Source organism: Scyliorhinus torazame, chromosome 1, assembly GCF_047496885.1.
Source record: "Scyliorhinus torazame isolate Kashiwa2021f chromosome 1, sScyTor2.1, whole genome shotgun sequence".
In the NCBI taxonomy this organism is placed as follows: domain Eukaryota; kingdom Metazoa; phylum Chordata; class Chondrichthyes; order Carcharhiniformes; family Scyliorhinidae; genus Scyliorhinus; species Scyliorhinus torazame.
In genome coordinates, this window is record NC_092707.1 from 311,119,051 (window position 1) to 311,138,673 (window position 19,623).

Consider the following 19,623-nt stretch of genomic DNA (forward strand, 5'->3'; position numbering starts at 1 on the left):
CCCCTTGTCGCTACATGGGCATCATTGTAGCGGTTCTCTGCCTCATTGCGTGGGCTCCGTATAGGCGTCATCAGCCACGATCGCAATGGGTAGCCCCTGTCGCCCAGCAACCAGCCCCTCAGCCAGGGATGGCGTCCCTCGTACATGCCGGTGATGGATGACCGCGACAACACGTATGAGTCGTGTACACTGCCTGGGTAACGGGCGCAGACGTGCAGGATCATCATGCGATGGTCGCAGACCACCTGTATGTTCATCGAATAGGTCCCCTTCCTATTGGTGAACACGGCCCTGTTATCTGCAGGTGGCCGCACGGCGACGTGCATCCCATCAATCGCGCCCTGGACCATGGGGAACCCGGCCACGGCAGAGAAGCCCATGGCCCGGGCATCTTGGCTGGCCGGTCCACAGGGAAGCAGATGTAGCGGTGCGCCATGGCATATAGGGCATCTGTCACTGCCCGGATGCACCGATGCACCGATGTCTGCGATATGCCGGACAGGTCCCCACTCGGTGCCTGGAATGACCCCGTTGCATAAAAGTTCAGGGCCACCGTAACTTTGACGGACACGGGGGGAGGGTGTCCCCCACCAGTGCCAGGTGTGCCAGCAGGTGGCAGATGTGTGCCACGGTTTCCCGCCTCATCCGGAGTCTCCTCCTGCATTCCCGGTCCGTGAGGTCCTGGTATGACTGCCGGGGCCGGTACACACGGGGCGTCCTCGGGTGCCTCCGTTGCTGTGGGACCGTGACATCCTCCTCCCCCTCCTCGTCCTGTCGGTCAGGTGTCCCTCCAGCCTGGGCGGCTGCCGCCTGCCCCTCTACGGCAGCCTTCGCCGCCTCTCTGGCACGCTCCTCCTCATCCAGGGCAACATAGACAATAGCGGCTGCCGCCACGGCGGCCAACATCACTGGATGATCGGAAAACATGACGGCCTGGTGGGGGGGGGGGGGGGGGGACGACATGTCATCATTGCCCATATCCCCTCCTCCCCCCAGCCAGGTGGCATGGACCGCATAGGTCCAACTGTTGGAGGCTGGCACCTGGCCAGGTGGACCAACTCACTTGCCCTCGCATTCCCCTCCCCGGCACGGGCCCCCCATCCTCCTCCCCGGCACGGCCCCCCCCCATCCCACTCCCCGGCACGGACCCCATCCTCCTCCCCGGCACGGACCCCCCATCCTCCTCCCCGGCACGGACCCCAACCTCCTCCCCGGCACGGGCCCCCCACCCTCCTCCCCGGCACGGCCCCCCCCCCATCCCCCTTCCCGGCATGGGCCCCCCATCCTCCTCCCCGGCACGGAACCCAACATCCTCCCCGGCACGGGCCCCCCATCCTCCTCCCCGGCACGAACCCCCCCCAACCCACTCCCCGGCACGGACCCCATCCTCCTCCCTGGCACGGACCGCCCCCATCCCCCATCCCCCTCCCCGGCACGGACCCCAACCTCCTCCCCGGCACGGCCCCCCCCTCCAATCCCCCTCCCCGGCACGGACCCCCCATCCTCCTCCCTGGCACGGACCCCATCCTCCTCCCCGGCACGGACCCCAACCTCCTCCCCGGCACGGGCCCCCCATCCTCCTCCCCGGCACGGACCCCCCATCCTCCTCCCCGGCACGGACCACATCCCCCTCCCCGGCACGGGCCCCCCATCCTCCTCCCCGGCACGGACCCCCCCCCATCCCCCTCCCCGGCATGGACCCCATCCTCCTCCCCGGCACGGACCCCCCCATCCCCCTCCCTGGCACGGACCCCCCCATCCTCCTCCCCGGCACTGACCCCCCTCCCGGCACTCCCCCGGAGCCCAGCCCAGTCTAACCACCCCCCCCCCCCCCCCGCCGCACACACACACACACAACCCTAGACACACCTCTCCCCACACATTCAGACTGCGGCCACGCCATCGCCTGCCCAGCGGCCAACCCCCCAGGCCGTCACTCACCTCCACGCTGGTCGGCGTGAACCTGGAGCACAGGTTGACGCCGATTAAAAGGAGGTTTGATTTACGTCGACGTGACCCGTCATCACGTCGACGGGACTTCGGCCCATCTGGAAGGGAGAATATCGGCAGGCCCAAAATCGGCTGCCTTGCGCAGACCCGTGACATTCTCCGCGGCAGCGGCGACATTAACGCCCCGCCGACTTTTCTCCCTTCGGAGACTTCGGCAACCGGCGGGGGCGGGATTCACGGCGGCCAACGGCCATTCTCCGACCCCCCAGCGCCCCTGATGACAGCGTCAAAAGCGGCGCGAGCCACACCGACATCAATGGGCCTCCAGGCCCTGGTATTCACCCCTTCCTCAGGGGCTAGTACGGCGCCGGACTGCTATCCGCTGCTCCGGCGCTCGAAAGCCGGCGCGCCACGACCATCGCGAGTCCATGCATGTGGGCCACAGCCGTCGCGAGTCCGCACATGTTGCCAAGGACGGTGCGAGTCCTCGCATGCGCATGGGTTCCCGTCTCTGCGATGGCCCGCAGGCAATATGGCGGAGCCCTACAGGAGCCCAGCGCAAAGGAACATAGGCCCCCACGGAATTAGCCCACCCGCCGATCGGTAGGCCCTGATCGCGGGCCAGACCACGGTGGAGGCCACCCCTGGAGTCGGATCCCCTTGCACTCCCCCAGCAGGATGGACCCGCAGCCAGAACTCCGAGGTCCTGCAAACCGGGACCATACGTAACCCACACCGGCGGGCACTCGGCTGAATTCGGCGGGCACTCGGCCCGTCGAGGTGCAGAGAATCGTCAGGGGGGCCGCTTTCAACATCCCCCGACCGGCGTGGCTGCAATCCCATGGGCGCCCGAAAATCAGCGCCGGAGAATCGGCGGGCCGGCGTCGGAGAATCCCAGCCCATGTCTTCAGATTTGCAGTTCAACAAAGAAAGCTGTAAAGAACAGCAATCCGCAAACTAAGTATGAAAGACAACTATCCATCTCATCTTTTATACAAATAAATGTATATAAATGAACTTTTAGCTGGATATGTAGCTTCTAGCAAGCACAAGTGAACCACATTGTGAGCCCGGCAGATGGCGTTAAATTAGCTGTTGGTGTAATTTTTAGCACACTCTGGGTTGTTGAACAAGTGCTGTCCAATCATGGAACCACATTTAACATTAGACATTATGTTCATAGTGTTGCAAGCAGAAGCTGCTCAAGTACGGTCAGTACTCTGCCTTTTGTAAACCGTTGCCGGAATGAGCGGTTTGATGTGATCTGCCAGTTGTTAGGAATTGAGGTCTACTAAACTCACATATTCATAAGTAGGCAAAAGAACATTGCACCTTTTTTTGAATTAAACAAAAGTGTGGGGGAACAATAGCTCCTTGGTGCATTCTCTAAAACCCTTGCTCCTCCACAAAACAAAATAGATGGAATAGTTTTCGGAAGAGTATTCAGCTTTCAAAAATAGAGAGTTGTGGAAGTAGACAGGCAGAAAAGTTATGTGAAAAACTTAACAAAACAGAAAGCAGGGAAAAATGCCACTCCCCGTGCTGTAAGACAAAATGCAAGCGTATTATTCTCCTCGATGAGACAATCAAGGGGATGTCATAGCACATTTGTTTTGTTTAAATCATTCCCCAATGGTTAGATTTATCATTTGTACCTGGTAAATCTGATCATAAATGTTTCCCTGAACAACCGCATCACAAAGGAAAGAAGGAGTTTAATGATTTGACACACCCTCATCTCATGCTATGTTAATTTGCTCTGTCTTCGGAGGGATTAAAAAAATACACATGTATCAATGACGCCAACAACTGGTTTAGTTCACAAAGACGCAATTGATACTCCCCTCCAACATTGTATCAGTAGGTATAGGGCAGTGTGCATGAAGTAGGTTAATGTAGATGATGTACTGGAAAGCTTATGACACAAGTAGACGCACAGTTCAATTTGGGTAATCAACTTACCAAAAGGGAAATAAAATCTGGAAAGGGGGAAAAAAGGATTATCAACAGCAATAAGTAGGACAAATGATTGAGAAGTCTATATAAAATGGTGAAGCCATACCTAATAAACTTTCCAGTATAAATGACTTCTTGCATGAAGATAAAAATCAGACAAGGATTTTGGGCTGGAATTTTACAGAGTTGGGCAATTCTGTAGCCCTTTTAAAAATGTCAGCCAGGACCTGATTCCAGGATTCCTAACCCCATTGCAGCAACCCCAAATATCACCAGAGTGAGGTAAACCTATGTTGCAAATCCATTTGCTGTATTCCTGATCTGGCTGACACCATAGCAGTGATGGGCATCTCCTCGACCTACACAATCTTTATGGTGTCTAGCCATCTTTTCAAAGCATTGTCGTGAACCATAGTCTGGGTGAGGGAACCGTTTGAAAGGCAAATTCAAAAAGTATTACCCATGACCCGAATGTCAAGATATACCCCACTACCCAACCCACATGGTATCTCAGACCCTCCATGTTAACCTATGGACACTTACCCATCCACCCCTCATAATAACTCATACCCTGCATGCCAAGCTATACCCCGCAACCCATTCCCCATGGCTCATCCTACCCTCCATGTCAACCTATGCTCCTCTGCACACCCCCATGGCTCCTCATACTCCCATGCCAAGCTATGCCTCTCTACACACCATCAGAGCCCCTCGCACACTCCACACAAAGCTGTGGCACTTCCATGCTCATTCACCCATTATGCAGAATCAAGTAACCGTATAGTAACTACAGCGTGCATGGAAAAACGTTTTAAAAATAATTCAATCAGAACTTTCTAAAAGAAATCTGTTTTTACTACAGCACTACAAAAGTGTCAAATATCCTGACCTTTAAAGTCTCAATAGCAGAAAACATATGCATTTCAAACGTCTTTATCATGTACAACTGACAGAATGGGTCACAGTGGAAGAGCTGCCAAATAAGCAATATTTTCCCTTGGGTACAGCTGTTAATACAAACTGGATCTCAGATTTTGTCAATTGCACAATATTAATTTCTCCAAGATAAAGTGTCCATACAAGATAAAGTGTCTAGTGCTTGTAGTTTCTACTATGGAGCTCCTGATAATTCACTCCTTTATGGGACTGTAGTAAAAGTATTTTTATTTTTGAATGGTCATTTTTTAAAAGCTTTTCCCAACTACTATTGTTCCTAAAAGGTTAATTGTTTTTGTATACCGGGTGAATGGGCATGGAAGTGCCATAGTTTGGCATGGAGGGTCGAAGGGACCATGGCGGCTGGGCAGAGGGGCATTGGTTCGCATGTGGAGTATGAGGGACCATGGGGGGGGGGGGTGCGACTAAAGGGGCATAACCTAACATAGAGAGTGTAAGAGACCTTGGAGCTCGGTGGGAGGAAATAGCTTGGTACAGGGCAACATGAGTTGGAACGAATGGGGCATGAGGTGTGCAGGAGTTGGTGAAGGGTCATTTATTGTTTTATTGATTTTATTGCAACTGGGACAAAAACACAGAGCACTGAGATGGGCCTTTTAAACAGCAGTTGCGGTTGTTTCCAAACTCCTTGCTTAGCCACTGGAGGCCATTGTAAAGTGAAAAAGCTTTAAAATTTCAGTTTTAACTGGATATATTGCAGTTGGAGAAGGGGCATCAGGGAGTGAACATCTCTCAACTCGGCCAGAAGAAAGACTGGAGAGGACAGGAGTTGCAAAGAGGCAGGCCTCCACGAGTACCAGTTACTGTCCGGATAACCAGGGAATTAGGACAGAAAGAATGTCTAAGGTAACTGGAGTTACAAGAACAGAGACCAAGGTGGTGAACAGAAGAATTCAAGGAAGAGTAAACAAAGTGTCTGAGTTAAAGAGGCAACTGCAGTAATCGGATTTAAAGTGGGACATCAGACTTCAGGGATAACTCAAATGTTTGATGACATTTAATAAGAGACTGCGAACTGATAGTTAACACGACAGTTTATGCAACAGTCAAGATAAAGAAATCCGAAAGGGGTTGGTGTAAATCTTGTACTGGATTCACTATTAAAAATGGAGCAGAAGCTTTGGGTCAAAGGGTCATATGCAATGCCTGGACTGGATTATAGAGTTCAAAGCAACAAAGGAAAGCATTATTATTTTTTTTCTTTATAAAAATAAATTTAGAGTACCCAATTAATTTTTTTTCCAATTAAGGGGCAATTTAGCATGGCCAATCCACCTACCGTGCACATCTTTGGGTTGTGGGGCGAAACCCACGCAAACACGGGGAGCATGTGCAAACTCCACACGGACAGTGTCCCAGAGCCGGGATCGAACCTGGGACCTCGGTGGCTTGAGACAGCAGTGCTAACCACTGTGCCACCGTGCTGTCCAAATGTTATACTATTTCAAAGCAAGTATATAACTCAGAGAAACATAGAAAATAGCAGGAGGAGGCCATTGGGTCCTTCGAGCCTGCTCTGAGATTCATTATGATCATGGCTGATCATCAAACTCAACAGCCTAATCCCTCCTTCCCTCCATGTCCTTTGATCCTCCTTCACCCTGAGTGCTACATCTAACTGTTTCTTGAAAACATAAATAATTTGGCCTCAACCACTTTCGGTGGTAATGAATTCCATAGGCTCACCACTCTCTGGACGAAGAGATTTCTCAATTCTGTGATGCAATACATAGAACTATGCACAATACGCAAGGTTTGTTGGGACTAATGCTTTGTGCAAGGTATTACTTTCTGGGAATTACATTCTGTCTTTTGACCCATACATCCTACCAGCCTACTTCACTTTGTCACCACTACTGCTCATTCTGCCAATTGCTTCAGGGTGTTTTTTCCTTAAATCCCATGATCCCTCTCCTGTATAATTTCCTGTACACTGCTCCTATTTATTTTGGACTCCTGTTGTTTGTTCCCCTTTCCCAGCTTCATGGCTTTGCGGTTTTTAATTAAATGATTTATCTCACTTTATAGCCTAATCCCCTCCTCTATTCAGAACCATTTGCAATTGGTCCATTTGCAAACTGTTTGCAGCTATTCTCAATTTTCCACCAGCTACATGCTCACACTTACTTTTTATGTGACTTAAATAAAATACAACTGAACATCATTTAGAAAGTTCGATGGAAAGTATGTGCTTTTCCAGGTCAGAAAACTCACAAGGCTTAATATAAAAAAAAGAGTCACGTTCCAACACATGTGCTAATCAGGGTCACTCCAAACAGATTTCTAGAAAGGAAAGTCACGCTTGATAAATCTTGTAGAATTCACTGATAAATAAATTTAGTGGTTGTGATTTGAATAGGATACCACACACAATACATGTGGCAAGATAATGGAAAGTGGAATGAAAGAGAAAATACAACAGCACAGTGGTTAGCACTGTTGCTTCACGCCGCCAGGATCCCAGGTTCGATTCCCGGCTTGGGTCACTGTCTGTGCGGAGTCTGCATGTTCTCCCCGTGTCTGCGTGGGTTTCCTCCGGGTGCTCCGGTTTCCTCCCACAAGTCCTGAAAGACGTGTTGTTAGGTGAATTGGACATTCTGAATTCTCCCTCCGTGCACCGGAACAAGTGCCGGAGTGTGGCGATTAGGGGCTTTTCACAGTATCTTCACTGCAGTGTTAATGCAAGACTACTTGTGACAATAAAGATTATTATTATTATATGGATAGAAAGATAGTTGAATTACATCGGATATATTGCACAGAAGCAGACCAATAATTCCAACCAGTCATGCCACGGCTTGCCAATTCTGCTCCACCCAAGCCTCCTCCAATCTTTTCTCATCACATCTACCATTGTAACCCTTCTTCCTTATACTTTGTCAATTGCCATTTAATTACATCTATACTATCCACTTCAACCATTCCCTGTTCGAGCACGTTCCACATTCTTACCGCTCATTGGGTGAAGACGTGTGAAGGTGTACTCCCGGAGGTTTCATAAGTTGAACAAACAAACTTTATTTCTAAGCTTGTTTCATCAGCTGCACACTTTGAGCTAGTCCATAGTACACTCTTTCTAACTGGAAAACTCCTCCCCTTAGAGAGATTCCTTGTGCTAGGTGTTGGTTGGTTGTTCAGACCACTACATGACCCTTCCTCAGCAAGGCTGGTCTCAAAGTGACAATCGTCACAAAAGGTTTCTTCTGAGTTCCCTATTGGATTTCTTGGCTACTATCTTATTTTGATGGTCTCTAGTTATGCTCTTCTCCACAGGAGAAACATTCTCTCCATATCCACCCTATTAAAACATTGTATAATTTTACAAACTTCTATTCGGTCACCCGTAAACCTTTTAAGAGAGCAGGAATCCAGCTTGTCAATCATTTCCTAATGTGTATACCCACATATCACAGAATGGTTAAAGTGCAGACCATTCAGCCCATCGTGTCTGCATGGCTTTCCATAGGAGGAATTTACCCAATGCCACTGCTCAACTTCACCCTGTACCCCTGCACATTCTTCCTTTTCAGATAACAGTCTAATTCTTTCTTGAGTACCTTGATTGAACCTGCCGCTACCACATTCTCAGGCAGTGCATTCCAGATCTTAACCAGTCACTATGTGAAAAATTCTTTCCTCATATTGCCATTGCTTCTTTTGCCAATTATCTTAAATCTGTGCCACCTGGTCCTCGATCCTTTCACCGATGGGAACCGTTTCTCCCGATCGACTCCACCCCGACCCCTTATGATTTTGAATACTTATAAAAAATTTCCTCTCAATCTTCTCCCCACCAAATTTCACCAAGCTATTTACATAACTGGTGCTGATCATCCTTGGGACCATTCTCATTAATCTTTTCTACACTCTTTTGAATGGCTTTACATCTTTCAAAACTGTGGCACCTTGACGTGGACGTAATACTCCAGTTGTGGCCAAACTAGGGTTCTTTACAAGTTTAACATAACTTCCTTGCTTTAAATTCAGTGCCTTGATTAATAAAGCCGAGGGTGCTGTATACTTTATTAAGTGCTCTACCACTCTATCCTGTCACCTTAATGATTTATGAACATACATACCCAGGTCCTGGATCTCCTTTCGAAGTGAATAGAGGTCAGGAGCACAGATTTGACGTCGCAGGAGGGGGCCAGTGTTCAGGTAGGTGGTTTGAAGTGTGTCTACTTCAATGCCAGGAGCATACGAAACAAGGTAGGGGAACTGGCAGCATGGGTTGGTACCTGGGACTTCGATGTTGTGGCCATTTCGGAGACATGGATAGAGCAGGGACAGGAATGGATGTTGCAGGTTCCGGGGTTTAGGTGTTTTAGTAAGCTCAGAGAAGGAGGCAAAAGAGGGGTAGCTTTGGCGCTGCTAGTCAAGAGCAGTATTACGGTGGCGGAGAGGATGCTAGATGGGGACTCTTCTTCCGAGGTAGTATGGGCTGAAGTTAGAAACAGGAAAGGAGAGGTCACCCTGTTGGGAGTTTTTTATAGGCCTCCTAATAGTTCTAGGGATGTAGAGGAAAGGATGGCGAAGATGATTCTGGATAAGAGCGAAAGTAACAGGGTAGTTATTATGGGAGACTTTAACTTTCCAAATATTGACTGGAAAAGATATAGTTCGAGTACAATAGATGGGTCGTTTTTTGTACAGTGTGTGCAGGAGGGTTTCCTGAAACAATACGTTGACAGGCCAACAAGAGGCGAGGCCACGTTGGATTTGGTTTTGGGTAATGAACCAGGCCAGGTGTTGGATTTGGAGGTAGGAGAGCACTTTGGGGACAGTGACCACAATTCGGTGACGTTTACGTTAATGATGGAAAGGGATAAGTATACACCGCAGGGCAAGAGTTATAGCTGGGGGAAGGGCAATTATGATGCCATTAGACGTGACTTGGGGGGGATAAGGTGGAGAAGTAGGCTGCAAGTGTTGGGCACACTGGATAAGTGGGGCTTGTTCAAGGATCAGCTAATGCATGTTCTTGATAAGTATGTACCGGTCAGGCAGGGAGGAAGGCGTCGAGCGAGGGAACCGTGGTTTACCAAGGAAGTGGAATCTCTTGTTAAGAGGAAGAAGGAGGCCTATGTGAAGATGAGGTGTGAAGTTTCAGTTGGGGCGATGGATAGTTACAAGGTAGCGAGGAAGGATCTAAAGAGAGAGCTAAGACGAGCAAGGAGGGGACATGAGAAGTATTTGGCAGGAAGGATCAAGGAAAACCCAAAAGCTTTCTATAGGTATGTCAGGAATAAGCGAATAAGAGTAGGACCAGTCAAGGACAGGGATGGGAAATTGTGTGTGGAGTCTGAAGAGATAGGCGAGATACTAAATGAATATTTTTCGTCAGTATTCACTCAGGAAAAAGATAATGTTGTGGAGGAGAATGCTGAGCCCCAGGCTAATAGAATAGATGGCATTGAGGTACGTAGGAAAGAGGTGTTGGCAATTCTGGACAGGCTGAAAATAGATAAGTCCCCGGGACCTGATGGGATTTATCCTAGGATTCTCTGGGAGGCCAGGGAAGAGATTGCTAGACCTTTGGCTTTGATTTTTATGTCATCATTGGCTACAGGAATAGTGCCAGAGGACTGGAGGATAGCAAATGTGGTCCCTTTGTTCAAAAAGGGGAGCAGAGACAACCCCGGCAACTATAGACCGGTGAGCCTCACGTCTGTAGTGGGTAAAGTCTTGGAGGGGATTATAAGAGACAAGATTTATAATCATCTAGATAGGAATAATATGATCAGGGATAGTCAGCATGGCTTTGTGAAGGGTAGGTCATACCTCACAAACCTTATTGAGTTCTTTGAGAAGGTGACTGAACAGGTAGATGAGGGTAGAGCAGTTGATGTGATGTATATGGATTTCAGCAAAGCGTTTGATAAGGTTCCCCACGGTAGGCTATTGCAGAAAATACGGAGGCTGGGGATTGAGGGTGATTTAGAGATGTGGATCAGAAATTGGCTAGCTGAAAGAAGACAGAGGGTGGTGGTTGATGGGAAATGTTCAGAATGGAGTACAGTCACAAGTGGAGTACCACAAGGATCTGTTCTGGGGCCGTTGCTGTTTGTCATTTTTATCAATGACCTAGAGGAAGGCGCAGAAGGGTGGGTGAGTAAATTTGCAGACGATACTAAAGTCGGTGGTGTTGTCGATAGTGTGGAAGGATGTAGCAGGTTACAGAGGGATATAGATAAGCTGCAGAACTGGGCTGAGAGGTGGCAAATGGAGTTTAATGTAGAGAAGTGTGAGGTGATTCACTTTGGAAGGAATAACAGGAATGCGGAATATTTGGCTAATGGTAAAGTTCTTGGAAGTGTGGATGAGCAGAGGGATCTAGGTGTCCATGTACATAGATCCCTGAAAGTTGCCACCCAGGTTGATAGGGTTGTGAAGAAGGCCTATGGAGTGTTGGCCTTTATTGGTAGAGGGATTGAGTTCCGGAGTCGGGAGGTCATGTTGCAGCTGTACAGAACTCTGGTACGGCCGCATTTGGAGTATTGCGTACAGTTCTGGTCACCGCATTATAGGAAGGACGTGGAGGCTTTGGAGCGGGTGCAGAGGAGATTTACCAGGATGTTGCCTGGTATGGAGGGAAAATCTTATGAGGAAAGGCTGATGGACTTGAGGTTGTTTTCGTTGGAGAGAAGAAGGTTAAGAGGAGACTTAATAGAGGCATACAAAATGATCAGGGGGTTAGATAGGGTGGACAGTGAGAGCCTTCTCCCGCGGATGGAAATGGCTGGCACGAGGGGACATAGCTTTAAACTGAGGGGTAATAGATATAGGACAGAGGTCAGAGGTAGGTTCTTTACGCAAAGAGTAGTGAGGCCGTGGAATGCCCTACCTGCTACAGTAGTGAACTCGCCAACATTGAGGGCATTTAAAAGTTTATTGGATAAACATATGGATGATAATGGCATAGTGTAGGTTAGATGGCTTTTGTTTCGGTGCAACATCGTGGGCCGAAGGGCCTGTACTGCGCTGTATTGTTCTATGTTCTATGTACCTTTTAATGTCTCTGCATTCTTCCTGCCAGAATGAATCACTTCACACGTCTCTGCCTTACATATCACCCGCGATGTTATCTATCTTGACTTCCAAAAGGCCTTTGATAAGGTGCCTCACGGGAGACTGCTGAGTAAAATAAGGGCCCATGGTATTCGAGGCAAGGTACTAACATGGATTGACGATTGGCTGTCAGGCAGAAGGCAGAGAGTTCGGATAAAAGGTTCTTTTTCGGAATGGCAACCGGTGACGAGTGGTGTCCCACAGGGTTCAGTGTTGGGGCCACAGCTGTTCTCTTTATACATTAACGATCTAGATGACGGGTCTGGGCGCATTCTGGCTAAGTTTGCCGATGATACAAAGATAGGTGGAGGGGCAGGTAGTATGGATGAGGTGGGGAGGTTGCAGAAAGATTTAGACAGTTTAGGAGAGTGGTCCAAGAAATGGCTGATGAAATTCAACAAGTGCGAGGTCTTGCACTTTGGAAAAAAGAATAGAGGCATGGACTATTTTCTAAACGGTGACAAAATTCATAATGCTAAAGTGCAAAGGGACTTGGGAGTCCTAGTCCAGGATTCTCTAAAGGTAAACTTGCAGGTTGAGTCCGTAATTAAGAAAGCAAATGCAATGTTGTCATTTATCTCAAGAGGCTTGGAATATAAAAGAAGGGATGTACTTCTGAAGCTTTATAAAGCATTAGTTAGGCCCCATTTAGAATACTGTGAGAAATTTTGGGCCCCACACCTCAGGAAGGACATACTGGCACTGGAGCGGGTCCAGCGGAGATTCAGACGGATGATCCGAGGAATGGTAGGCCTAACATACGATGAACGTCTGAGGATCCTGGGATTATATTCATTGGAGTTTAAGAGGTTGAGGGGAGATCTAATAGAAACTTACAAGATAATGAATGGCTTAGATAGGGTGGACGTAGGGAAGTTGTTTCCATTAGCAGGGGAGACTAGGACCCGGGGGCACAGCCTTAGAATAAAAGGGAGTCACTTTAGAACAGAGATGAGGAGAAATGTCTTCAGTCAGAGAGTGGTGGGTCTGTGGAATTCATTGCCACAGAGGGCGGTGGAGGCCGGGACGTTGAGTGTCTTTAAGACAAAAGTTGATAAATTCTTGATTTCTCAAGGAATTAAGGGCTATGGAGAGAGAGAGGGTAAATGGAGTTGAAATCAGCCATGATTGAATGGTGGAGTGGACTCGATGGGCCGAATGGCCTTACTTCTGCTCCTATGTCTTATGGTCTTATGGACTTATTGGCCCATTTCACCAATCTGTCATTTTCTTCACCATCCTGCTCACAGTTCACAATGTTTCTATGTTTCGCATCAGTTGTAAATTTTGAAATTGTGGCCTGTAGTCATTGCATGAAGGTGTACATCATTAGTATATTGTTATAATCCCAATGGAGGTCCCGGGATCAGAACCATACCGTTTCCCATAACCTCCCCGGAATATGAACATCCCCTTTATGGGGCGGGATTTCCCCTTATGAAGGAGAGCCCTAGCTGTATAAAAACCCCGCCGGGTGCAAGTTGGTGAAGGAGACCCTTAATGGAGTAGTGGAGAATTGGAATTGTATTGAAATAAACCTTGGGCGGGGTCTCCATCCTGCCGCACTAGTTTCCTGGTCCGACGCGCCCTCGCCAGTGGCGGGATTCTCCGTCTCACCAGCCGGCCAAATGGGGTTTCATTGTAGGCAGCTGCACGCCGTCGGGAAATTCCTGGGTGTGGGTGTGCTGCCGGTGTAACGGAGAATCCCGACAGCGGAGAATCCAGCCCCATGTTCGTTAATTTCTACTATTGTCTATGCATCTGTTTCCCAAAGATTAAGCATATATTAATATATATAAATATCAAAAAGAGCAAAGGTTTCAACACCAATCCCTCGAGAACCCCACTACAAACCTTCCCACAGTCCGATAAAAATCCATTAACCACCACTCAGTTTCCTGTCACTCAGCTAAATTTGTATCCATGATGCGACTTTACCCCAATAGCAAGGGTGTTAAACAAAAATTCTTAAATTGGAAAAATGTGGAAAGAGATGTTCCTATAAATCTGTGTTGGAATGATATGGAGAGTGATGTTACATATTGGGTCTGTAATGGAGCTATTGGTAATAACTATTTTGGAGGTCTTTCCACTCCAGAGTCCAAGTGCAGTGGTGGATGTGGAAATCAGTCTGATTCCAGTTGTTGGGGATGGGGATCAAATATATCAGCGTGATTTTCCACTTTTCAGCTAATTAATTATGCATCAGGGAGCTCACTGAATCCACTCTGCCATTTCCTAATGGGGTCAAAGATCCTGGCACCCGATGCAAAATCATTCACTGGCTGCAGTCCAGGTGTGATGTGAAATTCTGCTTCAGCATGGTGCTCAAAATGGACAAACCCTCAGCTCCATGGTTCACTGATGCTTCCCTGGGAATTCCCCTCCAAGCCACCCAGGAAAAATGGGTGATTTTCTTTCTAAGGGATGGGGTTGGAGATCCTCCTAACCATGTCAGCCTGAGAGGAAGTCACCAGGAAAGTCAGCACATATTGCCAACAGAAAAGGATAATCCTGCAGTGCAGGAAAATAATAAATGATTTGATGCGCTCTGCCAGGGTAGGTGAAGCTTCCACTCACTCGAAACTCACTCTCATAAGGACATCAGGCAATTTAAGGGTCAGAACGGTAGCACAGTGGTTAGCACTGTTGCTTCACAGCGCCAGGGTCCCAGGTTCGATCCCAGCTGTGGTCACTGTCTGTGCGGAGTCTGCACGTTCTCCTCATGTCTGCGTGGGTTTCCTCGGGTGTTCCGGTTTTCTCCCACAGGTCCCAAAAGATGTGTTGTTAGGTAATTTTGACATTCTAAATTTCCCCTCAGTGTACCCAAACAGGTGCAAGAGTGTGGCGACTAGGGGCTTTTCACAGGAACATCATTGCAGTGTTAATGTAAGCCTACTTGTGTCAAAAATAAATATTATTATTATTAGTGTCCACAGGGATGTCACACATGACTACCAGCAAATGAGCTTATGGGACAGCCACTATAAACTCACCATCTCATATTTCTATCCCTTACTGGGAGAGCTCAGCAGATAGAAAAGCCAAATGTGCTTCAACTGCTCTTTCATCCACACTTTTCACAGTCATTCCATCTGGTTTATGCAGGACAAGATCCTCCAAAACTGCAAATACTGGAGGGATCCACCTGAGCTTGGGACCTTCTCTTCCCAGGAAAAGCAGGTGGTAGAGATAGGAAGAGAGGAGAGGGATTGTTCCTGTGTGGCAGGCGAGATTGGCTTCCCCCAATAAGCCAGTGAAGTTGCATCCAGTATACATCAACAACATAGGACAATGACTGTCAGTCAATCACTAATTATCTCTTCTCGCTATTCCACTAGCAGCAAACAAAGGTGGAGGAAGAGTGCCAGTCAGCACATCAGTCACAGTACTCAGATGAGGAGGGAGGGAAACTACCAGATGAAAGCCCGTGATGCACCATCAATTACAGCGAGACGAGAGTCGGGAGTAATCGAGACTTTATTAAGCAGAGATGTGTGGCCTCCTGCAGCTGCTGCCAGAGATGGGAGCAGCTCGGTGTGCACACATATTTATACTCTGCCTACTGGGTAGAGCCAGCAGGCAAGGGATCTACCCCCGTACATGTAGTACAGGAGCCTTACCGTATTACCTCTAATACAGCTATTATACAAACAGTGGTGACTACCACATTCACCCAGCGGGGGGGGGGGGGGGGGGGGGGGGGGGGGGGGGGTGGAAAACTATTTACAGGTTTGTGAGGATTTAAAGGTTAGTCTGGTGAAAATTTACAAATTTAGCCGGTGGGGTGCCTTGATCCTTCACTGTGATCGCCTCGGTCCCAGTGGTGATGCAGGCGCCGACTTGGTCGCCTGTGGCTACGGGAGCATGTTGTCCTCATCTTCATCCCCGGGTGGACCCAGTGGGAGGACGTATCGTCCTGGGGCAGGGGCTGTAGTGAGGTGCGCTGGGGGAAGGGTGGGTGGCACCGGGCCGTGGGTGGGGATCCAGCTGGTGCAGGGTCCCTGAGGGAGACTGTGTCCTGGCAGCCGTCGGGGTACGCCATACTGCGGGTTTTCATGCAGCAGTTGTACCCTTTCGACCAACGGGTCCGCCTTGTGGAGCCGCACGTGTTTGCGGAGGAGGACGGGCCCAGGAGCTGCCAGCCACATTGGGAGCGAATCCCCGGAGGTGGACTTCCTAGGGAAGGCAAGGAGACGTTCATGGGGGGTTTCATTAGTCACATTGCAGAGTAACGATCGGATGGAGTGGAGCGCGTCGGGGAGGACCTCCTGCCAGCGGGAGACCGGGAGATTTTGAGACAGCAGAGCCAGCAGGACGGCCTTCCAGACCGTCCCACTCTCCCTCTCCACCTGCCCGTTTCCCCGGGGGTTGTAGCTGGTCATCCTGCTCGAGGCAATGCCCTTGCTGAGCAGGAACTGACGCAGCTCATCACTCATAAAGGAGGATCCCCGGTCGCTGTGGACGTAAGCGGGGAAACGGAACAGGGCAAAGATGGTGTTGAGTGCTTTAATGACCGTGGCAGGCGTCATATCAGGGCATGGGATGGCGAAGGGGAATCTAGAGTATTCATGGACCACGTTCAGGAAGTACGTGTTTCGGTCAGTGGAGGGGAGGGGCCCTTTGAAGTCCACGCTGAGGCGTTCAAAGGGGCAGGAAGCCTTCTCCAGGTGCGCTCGGTCTGGCCGGTTTGCACTCCGCGCAGACCTGGCAGTCTTTAGTGACAGCCCTGACCTCTGCAATGGAGTAGGACAGGTTGTGGGCCTTTATGAAGTGAAAGAACCGGGTGGCCCCTGGGTGACAGAGACCATCGTGTAGGGCCCGGAGTCAGTCCACTTGTGTGCTGGTACATGTACCTCGGGATAGGGCATCGGGGGGCTCGTTGAGCTTCCCGGGGTGATACAAAATCTCGTAATTGTAGGTGGAGAGCTCGATCCTCCACCTTAACATTTTCTCATTTTTGATCTTACCCCGCTGTGTGTTGTTAAACATGAAGGCAACCGACCATTTGTCAGTGAGGAGAGTGAATCTCCTGCCGGCCAGGTAATGCCTCCAATGCCGCACAGCTTCTACGATGGCTTGGGCCTCCTTTTCGACAGAGGACTGCTGAACGTCAGAGGCATGGAGGGCGCGGGAAAAGAATGCCACGGGTCTGCCTGCCTGGTTGAGGGTGGCGGCCAGAGCGACGTCCGATGCATCGCTCTCGACCTGAAAGGGGAGGGTCTCGTCGACCGCGTGCATCGTGGCCTTGGTGGTGTCAGTCTCAATACGGTTGAAGGCCTGGCGGGTCTCAGCCATCAGGGGGAAAACTGTGGAGTGGATGAGTGGGTGGGCCTTGTCCGCATAGTTAGGGACCCACTGGGCATAATAGGAGAAAAAACCCCAGGCATCGTTTCATGACCTTGGGGCAGTGGGGGAGTGGGAGTTCCATGAGGGGGCGCATGCGGTCGGGGTCGGGCCCTAGAACTCCATTTTCCACAATATAGCCAAGGATGGCGAAGCGGTTGGTGCGGAACACAAACTTCTCCTTATTGTACACGAGATTCAGGAGTTTGGCGGTGTGGAGAAATTTGAAAAGGTTAGCGTCGTGGTCCTGCTAGCCGTGGCCGTTATCGAGGTATGGGAAGGTGGCCCGCAGCCCTCAGCGGTCAACCATTCGGTCCATCTCCCATTTGAAGACCGAGACCCCGTTAGTGACGCCGAAGGGAACCCTAAGAAAGTGGTAAAGGCGGCCGGCTGCTTCGAACGCAGTGTATTGGCGGTCCGCCTTGCGATTGGGGAGCTGGTGGCAGGCAGATTTCAGGTCCACTGTAGAAAAGACCCGGTACTGTGCAATCTGATTGACCATATCAGATATGCATGGGAGGGGGTACGTGTCGAGCTGAGTGTACCTGGTACGACGCGCCCTCGACTGTAGTCAATGACCATCCTGTGTTTCTCCCCAGTCTTTACTACTACCACTTGGGCACTCCAGGGGCTCTTGCTGGCCTCAATGATGCCTTCCCGCAGCAGCTGCTGGACCTCCAACCTGATGAAGGTCCTGTCCTGGGCACTGTACCGTCTGCTCCTGGTGGCGACAGGTTTGCAAACAGGGAAGGTGGGTCGACCTTAAGGGTCATGAGGCCGCATATGGTGAGGGGTGGTAGGGGTCCGCCGAATTTTAGAATTAGGCTTTGGAGGTTGCACTGGAAGTCCAGGCCGAGTAAAAGGCAGCGCAGACGTTGGGGAGGACGTAGAGTCGGATATTGCTGAACTCTACACCCTGGACGGTGAGGGTGGCGATGCAGTACCCCCGGATTTCCACTGAATGGGATCCGGAGGCCAGGGAGATTCTTTGGGTAACGTGGTGTACCGTGAGGGAGCAGCAACTTACCGTAGAGGGGTGGATGAAGCTTTCCGTGCTCCCGGAGTCAAGAAGGCAGGAAGTCTTCTGCCCATCAACTTTCACCGTCGTCATCGCGGTTGCGAGGTTTATCATAGAAATCATAGAAATTACAGTGCAGAAGGAGGCCATTTGGCCCATCGAGTCTACACCGGATCTTGGAAAGAGCACCCTACCCAAGGTCAACACCTCCACCCTATCCCCATAACCCAGTAACCCCACCCAACATTATGGGCAATTTTGGACACTAAGGGCAATTTATCATGGCCAATCCACCTAACTTGCACATCTTTGGACTGTGGGAGGAAACCGGAGCAACTGGAGGAAACCCACGCACACACGGGAGGATGTGCAGCTGTAGGCGATCAGGTTTGATGCGTAGTTCCATCGCTGTAATATCTCTGCTTAATAAATTGATGCACTATCAATTACTACGAGACGAGAGTAGAGAGCAATCGAGACTTTATTAAGCAGAGATCTGTGGCCTCCTGCAGCTGCTACCAGAAATGGAGCAGCTCGGTGTGCACACACATTTATACTCCGCCTACTGGGCGGAGCCAGCAGGCAGGGATCTACCCCCGTACCTGTAGTACAGGAGCCCTACCGTATTACCTCTAATACAACTATTATACAAACAGTGGTGACTACCACAGCCCATCACTGCATTCACCTGGACACTCTGTCAATACAGAGGCACAAACCCTAGTGAGTCCTAGATCTATCGCAAGACCAAGGTCACAATCTGGTGATCACCTCAATGACACAGTCAACATCAGGCTGAGGCAGTGGCAGGCAAAGTCTCTGACACTTGAAGGACAACTGGAGACCAGGCCCCTGTGATTCTTTGGGTCCAATGATGTTCCTCTGCAATCAGCCTCGAAAGAAATGTTGGAGGTGCAGAGATAGGCAGGAGAACATCAGGCAGAGTTGTCCGAGGCCATCACCAGACTGGAATGATGGATGAAAGAACCCATCCACATTCTATCTGCTGTTGTAACTCTGGCATGCATGCACATCTGCATTGGAGAAGTGACAGGCACCTCAGAGATCCAGGCCCAGCAGTTTCTGCTGGTTTTGTGCTCGGATCTGCACACTACTCCTCTAGCCGAGGGTGCGTTCTAGTGGCAAGGAGGAAGGGAGACAGGGCACCCTGACCTCCTTCCAGGTGCCCCCTTCCACTTCAGGGGTCAGGGAAGGACAATCAGCCACTCAACGAAGAGGTAATGCAAACCAGACATCCTGGTGGCATCTGCTCATGACACTCCTAAGGGTTTCATGCCACTCCAAATCCCCTCTGTGGCCCCATCTAC

The 19,623-nt window shown here is 49.9% G+C and overlaps 1 protein-coding gene and 1 long non-coding RNA gene across 3 annotated transcripts in view; both read right to left on the reverse strand.

Annotated features, from left to right (window-relative positions):
- Positions 1-7,849, reverse strand: part of LOC140392464 (uncharacterized) — a 75,648-nt gene extending 67,799 nt beyond the window's left edge. Inside the window, exon 1 of the long non-coding RNA XR_011935406.1 lies at positions 7,816-7,849. This is a non-coding gene — a long non-coding RNA (uncharacterized lncRNA). The remainder of the gene's footprint in view (positions 1-7,815) is intronic.
- Positions 1-19,623, reverse strand: part of ccdc85a (coiled-coil domain containing 85A) — a 1,121,509-nt gene that overhangs the window by 916,901 nt on the left and 184,985 nt on the right. The window lies entirely within an intron of this gene.